General features: G+C 42.9%; 1 protein-coding gene across 2 annotated transcripts in view; it reads left to right on the forward strand.

Moving 5' to 3' along the window:
• The first annotated feature begins 342 nt into the window (after positions 1-342).
• The window catches only part of LOC102790037 (thyroid hormone receptor alpha), a 144,882-nt gene continuing 129,831 nt past the window's right edge, over positions 343-15,393 (forward strand). For both annotated transcript variants that reach the window (XM_006805117.3, XM_035914014.2), the window contains exons 1-2: positions 343-545; positions 13,572-13,660. The gene's annotated coding sequence lies outside the window, so the exon portion shown is untranslated. The remainder of the gene's footprint in view (positions 546-13,571; positions 13,661-15,393) is intronic.

The raw sequence follows: 15,393 nt of genomic DNA on the forward strand, positions 1-15,393 counted from the left end.
ACATAGATGACGTCCTTGATGTGCTTCTGAACGATCCTCTCAAAGCACTTCATGGAGTCAGGGCCACAGCTATAATCACTGAGGCAAGAGACAGCTGATGTTTTGGGTACAGAAGATTTAAGGCAGGCAGGTTGAAGATGTCCAGAAAAACCCAGTTAGTCAGGGCGCGCCTTCAGAGTCCTGCCTGACAGCTAACATGAGAGTAAGTTTAAATGTTGTGTTAATAAAAACATCCCGGTTCTGTGCATTATATAACCCTCCGCGCTGGATGTTCACATCCGTCCGCTAGAGGGTGCTGCAGACCCTGGGTGTAGAGCCACCCTCGCAGGCTCCTGACCCGCGTTCACCCGTACTGTACAGGCATGGGGGAGGACCGAGCATAGAGAACTCGTAAACGCGGTGGAGTTCCCTGTGCACACCGTGGCCATGACTTTGACAGTACCGGCTAGCGGACGTTGCTCTCCCGTCTCCAGGCACCTGAAAGCGGACCGGTAGAGGAGGCTAACACCGGAGGGAGAGGCATTAGCGGACGCCGGCTCGAGTCGGTAAAGCAGCTTTTATTTGATTTTTTAACGTGTTTGTTGAGCTTGTTTCTTCACGAGATAACTGCCGCTCCTCGTTCAGCGGGTTTACGTGGACGCTACCGGGAGGCGCTTTTATTTGAGCGGCGGGGTGCTGCTGAGTGAGACAGTTTGACACTTTCAGCGAAAACAGGCTGAAAGCTTCTCCTCGGGGACGCCGGTGCAAGGTGAGCGCTGTCCTCCCGTCAACCCCGGCGCTGCGCCGGCCTGCTGTACTCCAGCTCCAGGGCAACGCCGTCGTGGTCTGGCCGGTGCACTGCAGCTCTGTGACGTCCCCAGGTTCACCTACACCGGCTTCCTCTTACCGCCACCGCACTGTGTGAAACGGGTTACTCTACATTCTGCAGTCAGAGGTGAACGAGGAAAGACGTGACAACTATGTAGTGTCTGTGCGTGTCTGTAGTGTAATCTCCACCGTCACTGCTCGCTCCTTTGCTGTGACATGTGCCCATAGGTCGGTCTGTCCGTGGGCGCTTGCGTGCCAAAGTTTGCCTGAAAAGCTGCTGGAGGATTCAGAGTCATACATGTGTCATAGGGCGGTGTCATGTATGAATATAGCTGCTTCTATAGGGAGAGGCCTGGTATATGAGTTTATGCCATTATGCACTGGGTTGCACATATAGGTGTTAGCACCAGTCTGTTGTACTTCTCTGCAGTAAGGGTGTGGGTGGGTGTGTCGTTAATGTACGGCCTCACAATTCTTATTGCCATTCCTGTTCAAGTGACCGAGTGTTTGCTAAGCATGTGGACCAGTCAAGGCTCAGTCATTTATTTTCTGTCCAGAGTTGTAGTTCAGGGATGTCAAACTCCTTTTCTATCGTTTGCCACTTACAGCCTGCATGATAAAACTGAAGTACTCACAGCTGAAAATATGAAGTTTTAATAAAATTAAAGAAAACGCTCTTTTCTTTCAAACAAACTGTGGAGTCACTATTAAAAGAAAACAGTCAATTCTATAGCAGATGATGGAAAACAGGAACTTATTTGTTATTTTGTTGTTTATCCATTACTTAATTACTTTTTTGGGGGGGGGGCTGCTGTCATGCTTATGTAAATGCTGCTAAAAGTGTAAAATCTATGCACTCCTTTACATTTTCCAAAGCTTTTATGGTGGGCTGGAGTGGTGTGTTTGATACCCCTGGTTTGAGTGCTACAACGAACTAGTGCATATACAGATACATGGCTCTAGTTTTTTACTGATATCAAGTAATGTTATTAGTGTTACATTAATAAATTGTGATCCTAATCTTTGAAAAAAGACAGTAAAAGCTGATTTTTGGCTGCTTGCTGATTCAGAAGAGGCTTCCACAGCAGGTAGCGCCACATGTGTGAGGTCTTTTTAGCCTGATGCCGTTCTGGGGATTTGTCTCCTCCTGGATCTTTTACTTGTTTCGCAAATGTATAAACTACTTCACTGTAGTTTACACATTTGTATTATTCTTCTGTCTGTAATTTAACATCCACCTTGAGCTACTCAGTGATTCACCGACTCTTCAGTGCCTAGCTGAAGCTCCTGGCTACAGCTGCCTGTTTTGGCACAACTGCCAATCACAGCAGCCACCTCTGACTTAAAGCTTTAACACAATCCAAATGTGTATGTCATAGAAGCATCTGAGGTTGTTATAGTGGAAGAATTAAGATGATATTCCTCCATCATAATATCATCTTTAAAGTCATATTACAGTATATTTAATCAACTCATCCAAATCATTGAATTCATGTGTTCCAGTTCCTCGACCACAGGTGTATAAAATCAAGCACCTAGGCATTTATGAAGGAACGTGCTGCTCTAAGGAGCTCAGTGAAATCCAGTGTGGTACTATGACAGGATGCTAACTGTGCAACATGTCCGGTCGGTGCACTCGGTGACAGTCAGTCGCTACAGACCTCCAAAGTTCATGTGGCCTTCAGATTAGGTCAAGAACAGTGTTTAGAGAGCTTCATGGAGCCTTACATCACCAAGCACAACACAAAGCGTCAGCTGCAGTGGTGTAAAGGAGCGGTCCCCAACCCCCGGGCGTTTGGTACCGGGCCGCAAGAGTTGAGGCTCAGGTGTGAAATGTATAGTTTTCTGGGTTTTTATCGGTTGTATTTATCTGCGACACCTTAAAGGCCGGTCCATGAAAATATTGTCGGGCATAAACTGGTCCGTGGCGCAAAAAAGGTTGGAGACCGCTGGTGTAAAGCACACCACCACTGGACTCTACAGCAGTGGAGACGTGTCCTCTGGCACTTCTCCGTCTGGCAGTCTGGGTTTGGCGGTTGCCATGAGAACAATACTTGTGTGACTGCACCAGGCCAAGTGTAAAGTTTGGTAGAGGGGGAATTATGGTGTGGGGTTGTTTTTTGGTCCCTTTGTTCCAGTGAAAGTAACTGTTAATGCTTCATTTCATCCCCCCAACTTAGTGGGAACAGTTTGGGGACGGCCCATAAAGATGGATGAGTTTGGTGTAGGAGAACTTGACTGGCCTGCACAGACTCCTGACCTCAACCTGAATGAACAGTGGAGACTGTGAGCCAGGCCTTCTCGTCATCCCCTCACAAATGCACCTCTGGAACAATGGTTATGAATTCCAAGAAACACTCCGAACCTTGTGGAAAGTCAAAGCTGTTATAGCTGCAAAGGGTGGGCTGACAGCATATTAAACCCTGTGGATTAAGAATAGGATGTCTCTCAACTTCATGTGTGTGACAGCAGATACTTCTGTGTTTCATAAATTTGTAGGGCTGAATGTGAGCTTGTACAAAGACAGTGATGAAGGACTGAAGGACTATAGGAATAAAAACAAAAAACAATAAACTGGCTTCAGGGTTCTGAATAATGTTTCCTTACTTGTAAGATTTCGTCCAGCATCGAGAGTCTGCACAGAACAGTGTGTAGTGATGAATACATGGAAGTAAAGAGACATTTTCTCCACATCTTTATTCATTTATCATTTTAAATAAAACACTGTCAGAGCCACAGCTGCGTATGAAACAAATTCATGTGGACCCCCCCCCCCCCTTTAGTATTTCCCCAGAGTTCAAAACCCAGACCTACATACAATTACATAGGAAGCACTCTTGAGTTCCTTAAGTTATGAATTTGGTAGCTGGTGTTTTTATTAGTTTTCAGCAGCTGTTTGAAAATGTATTCAGCTTTACGAGTTTCCCCTCAGCTGTAGCTGAACCTCAGTGCCACAGCTTAATAAATCCTTTCAAAGGTGCCTTTCATATATTTTTCTGTGTACAAGGCAACTCGGAGGATTTCATTTTATAAAGAGTTGTTTTTTTTTCTTTAAGGAATATTGCTGTTCCTAGTCCTTGTAAGGGAATTACGATGAACGAGTGGATGGAATTACAAAGCAAAGAAAGGCCATGTAAGTTTAAGCCTGCGTACACATACAAAGCTTTAATCCCTGCCAGCAGCTGCAGGTGACCTCTTTTTGACATCCTCATTCTCCCTCTAATGTAAGGCCTGCGTCCTTTTCTGAGGTTCGGGGTTAATGTGTAGCTAGAATGGGGTGTAGGCAGCGTGAGGAGAAAGTGGCATCCCCTCCACTGCCCGTCAACCCTTCACCCACTGATCCAGGCTCAGCGTGAGGGTTGCTGAGTGTGTTTGTCTGAGCTTGGTTACATAATGTGTGGAGGCAGCCGTTGCCCCTCGGCACGCTCGCATCACACAGATGTAGACAAGCGTGTGCGTTGGAGGGGTGGGGTTAAGTGTCAACATGGACCACAGAACTGTTGTTTAAGTGCTTTTAGAATCAGACGGACATTTAGAATTTCACTGCAGGTAGTATTTGGGTGGCTGATGTGTTTCAGGCAAGAAAATATCAAGAAAAAGTGACAACTTGAGCCAGTTTTGCCCTCTGCAATTGTAATTCAACCTGGGTAAACTAGCCTGTCTTCTCTGGGAACTCTCTGTCGACATTTTTGTGCAAGCAGCGGCACAAAGAAGCTGTTTTAAATAGCTCCATGTAGCATTATGGTCACTTTAACCTTCAGGTCAGTGTATTCACCTGGAAGGAGAGGTGAGAGGTCTAATGCGACATATGTTAGATCTTTGTACAGTGTGTTCTGTATGTTTACGATACACACCACTCTTGTAAGAATCACAGTTTCCAAGTTCTAAGACTTTCTGTCGATATTTGATCAATAAATAAGTCGATCATGAAGAGCTTGGTGGGTGTGGCAAATTGTTACCGTGACCCACTCCACATTAGGGCTGCCACAAACGATTATTTTGATAGTCGACTAATCACATCATGCATCCATTGGATGTACAGCTTATTGCACCAGCAGCATCTGCTCTTATATAACTATCATTAGCTTACAGCTTGAAGTGTTTAAGGTATGTGCTAACTAAAAATAAAGACAAGATGATAGTTTATTAAATTTTAATGAAATTTGCAGATTGTTTCGGTGAAGTTTAATAAACTCCTTGCTATCTAAAATATAACAGGACACCGGAGTAAATTCTCGAGCATCTCACACTTCTGATAATCAGCTGTCTGCTTGACGTTTATTCAGCTGTGTAAAAACTATAACTTTAATCTCAGCCAAACCGATTTACTCAGGAACAAATAAAATACTAAAAAAGCCAAACAATAATATTTTTAAGTTATCTAAGTGACTTATATATCATGTTTAACCTGAGTAGCGAAAGACGGCGGTGGGTTTGAAAACGATTTGCGGGAGTCCGCTGTTCTCACGGCTCTAGTTAGCCTAGCCCCCGGCTAGCTATCGAGCTAGTGGCTAACAGACGTCTCCGAAAACGTCGGAGCGCTTTTGAAAATATGTGGTGTCTTGATAAACTGAACAGATATTTGAGGTTTACACAGCTACATTCTCACCTGAAAATATGTTAAATGTTTATTTTGTGACCCAGAAAGAATAATAAGAGTAATATTAAAACTAACTAGCTGCCGCCATTGTTGAAAACTGAGCTGGGCTGCGCTATGAATTCTGGGACACAGCTTCTTCTTCGGGGTTTAACGGCAGCTGGCATTCTTGTACATGCAGTGCTGCCATCTTCTGTTTCAGTCCGTTATTACACTCTTAAATCCTGCTACTTATTCCTGCGTCTTTTGTGATCTTACAAAGCTTCAAACGACGCGTCGACTATTAAATCAGTCGTCGACGTAATCGTGACTAGTCGACTAATCGTGGCAGCCCTACTCCACACCCGTACAACGTTGATCAGAATAACATACACGTACCAAAAACACAACCTCCTTGGCAGCCGTAGTTAGTTATTAGCAGCTCTCATTCTTAATGTACTCTTTCTGGGACCTCTAGAAGCATTTGTGGGCTTTTATTTAGAGACCGTGAATGTTTCAGTTGTCGTCAGTCTAAACGTGCATACAGATACAGCTGGCTGATAAAGTCCAATTACACCTATGCAAAGCTCTTTGTATATTTTATTGTCAATAAATGAAATGCTTCCATTTCTTTACAGCAGCGTGCTTTTTCTCAACCCCAGAAGTTGTCAGTGGTTTACTTCAGCTGGAGTAACTAAAAAACAAGAACTTTGATCAACAAGAACCACCAAGATCTTTCCAAATCACCTCCTAAAGCTGGGCATACACTCTGCGATCTTTTGTTTTGTTTTTTTCAGTGGCGTTATTCAGCTCCTGCTCAAACTGTACCATTGAATCGCAGGGGTTAGAAGTTCGTAAGTCACGATGCAGAGTCTCGCACTATACGACCCGATGCTCTGATGTGACCTGAGTGCTCACACTGTGCGTCTATAACATGAAGCTTATGCAAAATCTGCCTCTCTGTCTTTCACTCACACAGACACACCACCACCATCAGCTTTGCTAAATTGCTAATGAAAACATTGATCAGGCAGCTGTGATTGAGCAACAACGTCCATCCAACTCTTTTCACGGTTGTTGTGGTCGTGATCATTTTGTGAGGCCACGTCGAAAAGGCTCGGATGAAATTGGCAAAGTTATACAAGTTGTGCCTCCATCGCTTGTGTCCAGATCACACGCTGCACTGCTGCTCCATTTTTCACTTTCATTCTTGTGTTTGTGCGTGCACGGTGTGAGAGGTTGCGTTGACACCTTCACGACAGGCGACAGGATTTCAAACAGGTTTGACTTTCTTGCGACCATACGACTGCTGGTCGTGAGGTGTTAATTGCGTCTCGTTATCCCACGTATACTGTGATGTTTATAAAAATAATAATGTTAATAATAGGGCTGCACGATTAATCGTTAGAAAATCGCGATCTCGATTCATACTTATGTGCGATCTCATTTCCAAATGACAACGATTAAAAAAAAAAAAAAAAAGACGACGATTGTACCGCATTTTGATCCGGGACGTAATCTGCATGAAAACAAGCGCTCACTCTTCCTGCTGAACTAATGACAAGGGCGGAGCCTTATACCACGTGATACAGAAGCTAGCTGCTAAAATTGGCAGGAAAAAAACAACGGAGAGCACGTCAGGGATGACGAGAAAGTGACAGGAGAAAATCCGTCCCGGTCAACCACCCAAACATCAATAACGGGAACCTTACACAGCGCTTCCCTATACCCGTCGAACTCCCGCAGGCACAAAGAAATTACGGAGGCTGTTACTTATCACCTGACCAAAGATATGGCTCCATCAACACTGCAACACTGATCAACACCCTAGACAAACGCTACACAGTGCCGTCTTTTCTATTGTTGCACTACCTGCTCTATACACGCAGTGTCGAGCAACAGTGGAGTAACACTGATAAATCTGCTAATCTTAAATCCTGACTGACTGACTGGTGCATCTACAGTCCAAAGTTTGGACACAGTGACCCACAGTGAAGACTTTACAATGATAAATATGAAATGTAGTACACAAAGTGTGTATACAGAGAAGGCATGTTTGTGTTGACTTGGAGCCTTCTAAGTAGAGCAGTTTCACCTTTGAGTCTTACCGGGTTCTCCCAGGATAATAAATTTAACATGTCATTAGCTTGGAATTCTTTCCCAACAGTTCCCATTTAGTCCGAGCTCTCGATGAGTGCTTTTCTTAAACCCTGTGGTTCAGCTCCGCCCAAGTCATCTTGGGTGAGTTGAGGTTGCTAATTGTGGACTGCAACACGGCGTTGCTCTGCGTTTTGGTCAAAGAGGCCTCACAAAGTGTGGAGATGTGTTTGGTCCAGCTCTGCTTGGAAATGCATTAAGAAGTCCAAAACAGGCTCTTTCTGTGTGGAGTTTTCATGTTCTCCCCGGGTACTGCAGCTTCCTCCCACAGTCTGAAGACATGCAGTTAGTGGGGATAGGTTTATTGGAAACTCTAAGGCTACGTTCACTCTGCAGGTCTTAATGCTCAATTCCGATTTTTTGATCAAATGCGATTTTTTTTGTCTGCTCGTTCACACTACAAATAAAATGTGACAGCAAACGCGCTCTAGTGTGAACGCTCAAAGCGGCCGCATGCACAAAAGAAGACGTGACACACAACGCGCTCTGTTTAGACCCAGAGCAACAGTATTGTTTGACTGATGGACCTTAATATAAAGACTTCGGACTTCACGTTTCCCAATTTTGCTTTAAGTTATTTTATTTACATAATAATGTAAATAACCTAATAATGATCCTTATTGCTGTTTTAGAGGAGCGCTGCTTCAAAGGATAGTTGCAGATTTCTGTCAGAATCTGCAGATTATACAGAACAAAGAAAATGTTCACGTTTCTCCAACGTTGTCTTCCCAACAGTTTCACTGGATGGACAGGAAGCGTTCGTGATGTCTTCTCCGGCGCTGATAATTGGCGTCTGTCTTGTGTCAGTGACGTAAAAGACGGATTTAATGCGACATGACCATCAAACAGCAGTCGATTTCTAAAACATCAGATATGTATCAGATTCAGCACCACATATGAAAGTGACCCAGATCGGATTTGAAAATATCGGATTTGTGCCGTTCACACTGTCACACCATGATTGGATATGGGTCGCATAGGGTCAAAAAAATGGGATTTGATGCACTTTCGCCTGCAGTGTGAACGTAGCCTTAATTGCCCGTAGGTGTGAATGCAGGAGTGAATGTGAGCAAGACCGGTTGTCTCCGTCTATGAGTTAGCCCCACGACAGATTGGTGACCAGCCCAGGGTGTACCCTACCTCTCGCCCTAATACAGCTGGGATAGGCTCCAGCGCCCCACGTGACCCTGAAAAGGATAAGCGGAAGCGAATGGATGGAGGATTTGAAGTCTTCAGTTTTGTCCTATGATATAAGAACTGTAAGCACTTGTTAGTGTGAGCGCACCTCTTACAAAAATAGCTGTAATGTTCTCGTTGTCTTCACACACAGACTCACTCACCCACAGCTTTCTTTGGAGTCATACTTTTCTGTTAAAGCAGGAACCTGCAGCCACTGTTGAACTCTGCTTTATTGTTTGTGCTTGACAACCAGTTGTTGACTCTATAAAGACTCTGATACAAAATCTACTGCACTGAAATGAAATGCACGTTGGCCTTTATGATAGTCTGGACCTTTGTTTGAGGAAACTCTGGAGAAACTGGACTTTCTATACCAGTGCTATTCACCATGAGTTGAGTACCAGTGGTGTTAGCTATGGAAAAATGTGAGCACAGCCCAGATTTTTGCCTATTGTAATTAAACACATAAATAAATGTCAGTAGTATGAAGCTGGGTTGTTTAACAAAAGCCTTAAAAAAGGGACTTATTGTTAGTTATGGATACTCTTGCCCGATGTTGCAGTATTTGGCACCCAGGGGAATTGCTCCCAAACATAAAAATAGCTGAAACTTGATTTAATCTTTATTGGTGTTTACTTGGTTTACAACCACCCAGGTGTGTGGTGGGTTATTGGATTAGCTTAGCTTGGAAATCAGAACCTGTCACATAGCAATCACACAATAGTTTGTTGAAACACAAACTGACGCCCCAGTAAGAGAACTATTCTTTCCTAAATAGTTTTCACTTGTTAATTTGGAACTATAGAAAACAGTTAAAGGTTATTAAAGACTCAGAGTAGAAACCTTCATCCTTGGTTGTCCTGCACCAAAGATTTTTACGATTTTTCATGAACGACCTTTTATATTTAAGGTTTCAGCTTTTATAAATAGTACTTTGTTCAGACTGTGTTACAATCACCTGTTTATTACTGTAGTGCTAAAGAAGATTTAACTTCCTGTCATGGCCACTGGTGACTGGTTCCATAAGTGAGTCAGTACCAACATTAAACCTTCACATCAAAGTGCATTTTTATGGTTTTGTAGAAGAACAAAACAGTTCTGTGTGCTAAGTTTTTATCTCTTAACCGTGTTTGCTGTGATGCTGCCTTTTGAAGCTTTTTTTGGGGTTTGTTTTGTAATTTTCTGACACAAACATGGTTTGCTACGAGGTACTGAACACAGTTCTACTATGTAGTGTGTTGCCTTGCACTGATTAGCAAACATGGATCCAGCTAATGGTTGAACGTGCTAGTTTTGGCTTATAATTTAGCACGCCACCATCTGATCTTAATAAGGTCAATTATGATTAAATCTTTCATCACCAATGGCCACAAAGGAGCTGAACACGACAAATGTTTGTCTGCTTTTGTGCCACACCTAATATTTTGCTCACTTTAATCACCTGAAACCTCGGGGAAATCACGCATCTCGTCCGTGTGTTTCCACATTTGCTGTTACTCAGTGATTGGTCAAACGGGGGATTTTTGTCAGTCGTTCATTTCATCGTCCAGTTGTCATGTGACAGCCCCGATCACCAGTGTGGTTCTGTTCTCCTTTGAACTGCTCTGATTGGCCCGTTTCTGTGATCAGTCTTCTCCCTCCGTCCTTGGATCTGTTGCAGCACAGTTGCTCTTTCTTGCAGTTGCAGCTCTCAAGGGCTTTGTTTTGTTTCAGGGGAGAGAAGAAAGACAAAACTTTAGTGAGATGAGAGAGATTTTATAACAGGCTTTTGTCTTTTGTGCCACATGCACACGCCCACATTCACTCTCTGGAACAAAGAATGGTGTCAGGAGTGGCCACAACAGGAAGTAGCCCAGGAATTAGATCAACAGGACAAGACTCTGCTCTGAGTGAACTTCTGCAGTGAGCCCGAGGCCTTTGCTCCTCCCTCTGAGGGTTTGAGCCGTCCTATACAGTAAAGTTCACACTGTGAGTCTTGAAAGAATATTTTTCAGGCAGTTTGGTGTTTTCAATATCAGAGACACAAAGAGAGAAACTGACTGCACAGCTGGGAGATCAAAATGGGAGGAGATGGAATAAGTGCAGGAAAGATCGCGCTCCACACATGGATCCACAGCGCTGGAAGGATTTGGGGTAGCTTCCCTGCTGTTTCCAGCCCCAACTCAAAGAACTGCTGGATTTAGTGAATGTTATCAGCTGTACCGTAGCACCACTGTTGGATATTTTAGGGTCACTAATTATTTCAGCTCTATTCAAAGATCATAGAGTCATTGCTGTGCTTGGTTCCATCTGTCCACCAGTTCTTACATTGATCTAACTCAGTTATTAAACACTAAAATGAGTGTGTTGTAGTATTTCAACAGTTCGGCTGTTCAGCCTGACAGTGCTGTCTTTATAGTTCAGGAATCGCCATAGGCCAGCAGCTTTGCACGTCTTCTCACCTGTGCAATATAATGAGCTGCTGCCAGTTCACCAGTTTGTAGATTAATGTGTTTTTCCACTTTCATTAAGCACTTTGGCTCGACGCCGGCAGCAGCTATTCAAAAGGAAGACTGAGGAGGAAAGTGTTGAGGTGGCTGGTAGTGCTCCCTGATAGCAGAGCCATGTGATCTGGCTTGAGGCACAACCTGTAATAAAGAGCGTGAACATCCAGATGATCAATGGATTCTTTTCCTTTTTTCTCATTTTAAACAAAAACAGCTTAGTTAATCGTGTACACACAGTGGTGACCGATATTTTCTCCAGACTCACAGAAATGTAATGAAACTTAATTAAAACTTAATTAGAGGCAGTGCTTTCTGGTAAATTCAGTGATTAAACTGCTCAGTTTCACAAACATCAGACTGAAAGTATTTTAAGCCTCACTGCGTTTTGTAACTTGACACTAGCTGTTTGTTACTGGTCTGCATTAAACATAATACTGTAAGCTAATAATAAGGTTTTTATATCTCTATGCACGTGTAGCACAACTTTAAACTAGTCTGTGAAAAGACTGACGGTGTATTCACAGCGTGGGTTTACGGGGTCACCAAGTATTTTAACTCTTGAAAGATCAGGATTTCTTCACTGCAAGTAATTCAAACCATGCTGCAAAACATCATTGACTGTCCTCGTGTTGTGGACGGACTCATCTGTCTGATGTTTGGTGCATTTCGGCGTCTTCTTCCTGCCTTATGGTTTGTCTTTGCTGATTGGGAACACTGGACATGCTAAGTTGTTATTAAGAACAATTGAACTTGCAACATACTCTCTGCTTTCGCCACTTCACCTCAAAGTAAATGTTGTTCCTTATATAGACAAGTATGCATTGGAAGGTTGGGAGTATGCAGGTTGTATTCAGATTTCCTGTTTGCTTTGAATGATTCTAATTCATTAACACATGCGTGGTGGTAAAAACAAAACCGGCTGGTGCGAAGGGGGAGTGTCAGTGCCAGCAGAGGGGACATCCCTGTATGTGCTTCTCTTATTATTGATCATTTGTGTGCATTTTATGGTAATTTACCCGAAGATCATGCAAAGGATATTAGAACTTCACGAAGAGGTTTTCTCCTGCTAGCCTCAGAAATGACAAGCAAGCCATCTGGAAATACTGAAACAAAGAAGACTAAGCTGGTCAAACTAGTTACCTTTGCAGTTGGGATTTGCAGCAACCAATGAACGGTTGAGGAGATTGAAACCACTATTCTGCAAACCTGGTAACAGTAATGCAGATGAGAGAGAGAGAGAGAGAGAGCCTTTATTTGTCAGTTGCAGGTCTGTTGCCCACAACCGAGATGACGGACCTTGCCGACCGTACATACAATACACAAACATCACATTGGGGAGTCAGGCTAGGTAGCGAGGAAAAAAACATCGAAATGTGTAACACAGAAGGATAATACAGATGATAAGTTATCTAAAATGTTAACGATATATGTTTTTGACAAGCACATGAAATGGTTGCCAAGTAACCTTCTAATATTATAGTTGCATTATGTTAGCATAAAGATTTAATATTAGCTATTAAAAACAGACAAAAGTGCATTCAGACAAGTGGCATTTAGTTAGTCAGATAATAAAGACTTTAGCCATTTGAAACTGACAAAGTGACAATTCACTGTTATTTTGAAAGGCAAAATGACATCTTCCTGTTTCTTCCAAATTAAAAATATGACGAGTGGTGTTGCTCAACCTCTTTCATTTCTATTTTTTTTTTCTTTTTCTTTTTTTTTTAAAACATTTATCCAGATGCAAATTGAATTCCTTGGCTGCCACACTCTGAGCCTGGTTCTGCTCGAGGTTTCTTCCTGTTAAAGGGGAGTTTTTCCTTCCTACTGTCACCAAGTGCTTACTTGGCAACATTGGGAATTTTGGCCTCTTCTCTATATTATTTTAGGGTCTTTACCTTACACCAGCGGTCTCCAACCTTTTTTGCGCCACGGACCGGTTTATGCCCGACAATATTTTCATGGACCGGTCTTTAAGGTGTCGCGGATAAATACAATAAAATAAAACTAGTACCGGTACCGAAAAAAAGAAGATTTATTCATAACACACGTGAAAAGACCCAGGAAAACCGAGTAAACGATAAAAGCGATAACAAAATAACGCTGAATAACGATACATTTCACACCTGAGCCTCAACTCCCGTGGCCCGGTACCAAACGACTCACGGACCGGTACCAGTCCGAGGCCCGGGGGTTGGGGACCGCTGCCTTACAGTTTAAAGCACCTTGGAGGTGACTGTTATTGTGATTCAGTCCTATATAAATGTAAGCATAAAAACTGTTGTTGTATAATATTTGTTAATAAAATAATCATCTTGAAATATTTCTGTTTAACGCACTTTGCATTTTTTCTTCTTTTTTCCCAGAGTTTCTGTAAAGGAAGACGCTTTGTCACATGATGTTCTCCAGTAAATATGTTGGTGAAGAAAGCCGGCCTCCACCTCCACAGCACCAGGTGGGTTATCTGTTATTTCGTCTTCACAGCTGAACCGTTCACTCAAATTCATGCAGGTGGTTTAAATTACTCGTACTTTGTGTGCCGGTAATTGCACCAACACAGTGCTGTTCTGTAATTTTGTTGAAGTGTTTTCTTTATAATGTTAAAGATGTTCTCAAACCATGCACCTGGATGTTAAAGTGATTCCTACTATGTATGCTGCAGGGCCCGGGCTCAGGAGTGAAATTGCATTACATAAAACTAAGGAAAAGCAGGTTAACGAACGTTTAAATAAAACACATAATCGTCAGCAGCTCTTTTTATGTCGCCTCTGTGACACGGGCTGCTGCTGTGATTGGTGATTTCCAGCAGAAACTGTAAGTGAACTCAGGGTTTTTTGGTCAGCTGCATAATTGTGTGACGCCTTCAGGGCAGAGGGCTGAGCATGTTCAGACTACAACTGAGAAATGTTTTTGCCACTGAAAGGTCTCAGAGAGAACTTTTTAATTAGATTGTGAGATTCTTTGCCTTTTTAGTGTTTGGGAGATTTTTCTTTCCTGCAATAATGAGGACAGAATCTGCTGCAGCATGAAGAGCATGCTCGTGTTGCAGTGTTAACATACGAAGCAAAATCAAACTCAGCTGCTTTTCATTTGGTTCCCAAAAAAAAGAGGAATCAGAATTAAGACTTTGTTATATTTGTTACATTAGCTTGTCTGCAGACACTGCAGCTTTTTTGGCAAATAAGCAGAATAAGTTTTCTTTAAAAAGTGAATGTCTGCTAAACAAGAATAAACTCTCAAATCTGTATATTAACTTTTTTTAAGGGTGTGATAAAAAGGAAGAGAGACTGTAATTGTGATAAGAGGAAAGGTGTTTTGCAGTGCAACACAACTCATACAATAATATTAAGGTTAAAGGTAATCAAACTGAGATACACAGTATGGATTCCTTATCTTTCTCTGTGGGCTGTAAATCTTCGCCTGCTCTTGAACCTCCTCGTTAGCTCTGCTGAGTGACTGTGGGGAAGGCAAAGCACAGAGAGCAGTGCAGCAGCAACACTCAGCCAGATGTTCTCTGATGTGATTCCCCACAACAGGACATATTGTGATCTGACACACTGTGTAATTGATGTGATTTTTAATTTTAGTTCTCACGTAGCCTCAAATCATTTTCACACCACCGAGTCCCTCATGATGCACATTTACAACACACGTTCAGCCCGTCCTGCCTTCTCATTATCCTAATTTCCTCACGAGCAACCAAAATCTCAACCAACTGATGTGCCAGCGTTATTCAGGAGTCAAATGTAATTAGGGTTGGCCTTGAAAACGCTCACTCACCACCTTGTAACAGCAACCCAGCTGTGTGGCTCATGCTTTATGCAGAACCTGCTGCACTGTGGTCGTGCAGATGTGGTTTGGAACTCTTCCCCTTTAAGGCACAGTTGGACTGGCTGAACAGGGAAGCACCACAGTCAAGTCTGTATTTATAAATATCAAGCAAAGCCACAGTTGACATATAAAGTGTGTGTGATGGTGTTTCTTTTTTGTTTTGTTTGCATGCATTGAAAGCAGTAGACAGGGTGAGCAAGGCCCCCAGCACAGAACAGAGTAGGCCTCAATTTAAATATATACTGATAAAATTATGACCACCTGCCTCATGTCGTGTCGGTCACCCTTTTGCTGCCAGACCAGCTCTGACCTACCAAGGCATGGACTCCACCAGATCTGTGAAGGTAGGGCTGCTCA

This window comes from Neolamprologus brichardi, unplaced genomic scaffold (assembly GCF_056152115.1).
Source record: "Neolamprologus brichardi isolate AB-2024 unplaced genomic scaffold, ASM5615211v1 NODE_ptg000031l+_length_7269946_cov_1, whole genome shotgun sequence".
Lineage (NCBI taxonomy): Eukaryota > Metazoa > Chordata > Actinopteri > Cichliformes > Cichlidae > Neolamprologus > Neolamprologus brichardi.